We start from the raw sequence: 3,278 nt of genomic DNA on the forward strand, positions 1-3,278 counted from the left end.
GATGGAGTTTTGCTTTTGTTGCCCAAGCTGGAGTGCAATGGCACAATCTCGGCTCACTGCAACCTCCACCTCCTGGGTTCAAGTGATTGTCCTGCCTCAGCCTCCTGAGTAGCTGGGATTACAGGCGTGTGTCACCACGCCCGGCTAAGTTTTGCATTTTTAGTAGACGGGTTTTCACCCTGTTAGCCAGGATGGTCTCGAACTCCCGACCTCAGGTGATCCACGCACCTCGGCCTCCCGAAGTGCTGGGATTCCAGGCATGAGCCACCGCACCCGGCCTGCCATTTTCATTAATCACATATCTTCGTTGTCACTTTAGCAGTTGTAGGAGCATCTGTTGACCTTGCTTCACAAATTTTTTGAATCTTGAATGTATAGATTGAGGCCGTATTTTTTTTTTCCACTTTGGAGATAGAGTTGTATGCTACCACGGAAGGGAATTGTTTCTTCGGTTGAGTGCCTATCGAAGTGCTTGATGGCCTTTCAGATGGATCAAGTTATACAGAAAGGAAGTATCTTAAAACACTACAACCTAGTTTAAGACACAAAACAGTAGAATCGCTGTCAGTTTCACAAGATACACACTGAAGGGCCCAGAACTGGGACCAAGAGAACACAGTCTCCCATCTCACACTCGCACGGAGTGGGGCCTGGCCCCACTCTGCTCTATTTAATCTAAGCATTGTTAAATGAGTCTGCGATGAAACTCCACATTTCCTTTAATCCTCACAACAGAGATAACCCAATTTTTAGATTAGTAAACTGAGGCTTAGAGAAGTTAAACGCCTTGTCCGAGACTACAGAACTGGAAAATGGCAAAGTGAAGAGCCAACTCCGAAGAGCCTCCCCCGGCCCACTAGTGCAGAGGAAATGGCAAATGACACAGCAAAAATTTTTTAAAACCGGGATTCTCGGTTGCCTCCCCGCCCAGCGCCAACGCTCCGTCCTGCCTCGCATCAACGCCCCGCCCCTCCCCGCCGAGCGCCATTGCCCCGCCGCGCGCAGCCGCCCAGGTGCTAGTTGTGTAACCACGGCAAAGCTGGCGGCAGGGGGCGGGGCAGACGCTGACTCACCCCGGGCCGGAGGTCAAGTGAGCTGGCGCGAAGCAGGCGGGCGGTCTGACTGCCTCGCGCGCGCCCCACGGCGGCCGCACGCGTCGCGGGACCTCCTCCCAGTAGTTCACGCCTTAGTCACTACAGAAAGTGGAGCCTGCCGTAGGGCTTTCTCCTGAACTGCAGCTCCCGTCCCCGCCAATCTCTTCCTCGGCCCCGGCGCTGACGTTCACGCGTGGAACATTCTGGCCAGGAACAAAGACTCCAGGGCGGAAACTAGGACCAGAGGCTGAAAGTCCGTGCTTGGCGGCGAGGGCCGCTAAACGGGCAGCTGAGGGCGACTCTAGCCCGGGTTCCAGAAGAGCGTGGAATGGACCGAGTGCTTGTGGGAAATTTCCTAATTGAGGCTTACCTACTAAAGTTCTTTACGTTTTAAAGGGTTCCATTGCATCAGCCCTCAAAATGTTTCCTTCCCCATCCCTCTTTCTTCTATCTTGGTGGTATGTCTAGGGACTCTCCACTGGGAGAGAATCATTTTGTTCTCCCCGAGGAGGGAGGTCAGAAGTGGGAGACACCCAGGTTGTGTTAGAAACTGTATGGTAGCCGGCGCGATGGCTCATGCCTGTGGTCCCAGCTACTCAGGAGGCTAAGGCGGGAGGATTGCTTGAGCCCTGGAGATCGAGGCTGCAGTGAGCCATGATCGCGCCTGTGAATACTCTAGGAGGATGGATGACATAGCAAGACAGTTTCAAAAAGATGAGAAAGAAACTGCAGCGTAAAGTAGCATACCTATTACAAAGGTAAATGCTCTTTTGTCTATCCTTGCTATTTTTTTAAATATCCAAATTTTTCCTGGTTTTCCCTTTTTTTTTTTTTTTTTTTTTTGAGACAGTCTTATTCGGATGCCCAGGCTAGAGTGCAGTGGCGTGATCTTGGCTCACTGCAACTTCCACCTCCCTGGTTCAAGCGATTCTCTTGCCTCAGCCTCCCGAGTAGCTGGGATATTACAGACATACACCACCACGTCCAGCTCATTTTGTATTTTTAGTAGAGACGGTATTTCACCATGTTGGTCAGGTTGATCTTGAACTCCTGACGGGTGATCCGCCCGCCTCAGCTTCCCAAAGTGCTAGGATTACAGGCGTGAGCCACCGCTCCTGGCCCTAGTTTTCCTTTTGACATCCTTCCCAGCCTCTATTTCTTTCTAGTTAATCCTAACAGGGTATCTTTGAGGCTTGTCACTTGTTCACTACTCAGCAGTGATTCTCAAAGTGGAGGGAGGTAAGGGGATTTTATCTATAAGGCCAAATCCAAATTGAGGGAGGGTGTTCTTGATTACCTTTTTTTAAAAAGCACATTTAGGCCAGGCATAGTGGCTCACTCCTGTAATACCAGCTACCCTGGAGGTTGAGGTGGGAGGACTGCTTGAGCCTGAGAGGTCCAGGCTTCAGTGAACTGTGATCTCGCTGTTACAGTTGAGCCTGGGTGACAGAGTGAGACCCTATCTCAAAAAGAAAAAAAAGTATTTATAGACCATTTACTGTGTGCTAGACACTATGCCAGGCAGTAGGGTGCAGAGTGAAACTCAAGAACTCAAGATCTATTGGAGGCCAAGTGCGGGTTGCTCATGCCTGTAATCCTAGCACTTTGGGAGGCCAAGGCGGTCAGATCCCCTGAGGACAGGAGATTGAGACCAGCCTGGGTAACATAGGGAGACCTCACCTCTACAAAAAAACTAGCCAGGTGTGTTGGTGCACACCTGTAGTCCTGGCTACTTGGGAGGCTCAGGCAGGAGGATCACTTGAGCCCAGGAGGTCAAGGCTGCAGTGAGCCATGATTGTGCCTCTGCACTCCAGCCTGAGCAACAGAGACCCTGTTGCAAAAAAAAAAAAAAAAAGAAAAAGAAGAAGAAAAAGTTCTATTTGGCAGTTCTGCAAGGATGACTCAAGGATTTTGATTTGAGCATCTGAAAGTGATATAGGTAACACTAAAGAAAAGCAGGCTGGGTGCGGTGGCTCATGCCTGTAATCCCAGCACTTCGGGAGGCCGAGGTGGGCAGATCACCTGAGGTCACGAGTTCAAGACCAGCCAGGCCAACATAGTGAAACCCCGTCTCTACTAAAAATATAAAAATTAGCCAGGTGTGGTGGCGGGCACCTGTAATCCTAGCTACTCAGGAGGCTGAGGCAGGAGAATCACTTGAACCCGGGAGGTGGAGGTTGCAGT

Source organism: Mandrillus leucophaeus, unplaced genomic scaffold (genome assembly GCF_000951045.1).
Source record: "Mandrillus leucophaeus isolate KB7577 unplaced genomic scaffold, Mleu.le_1.0 Scaffold245, whole genome shotgun sequence".
In the NCBI taxonomy this organism is placed as follows: Eukaryota; Metazoa; Chordata; class Mammalia; order Primates; family Cercopithecidae; genus Mandrillus; species Mandrillus leucophaeus.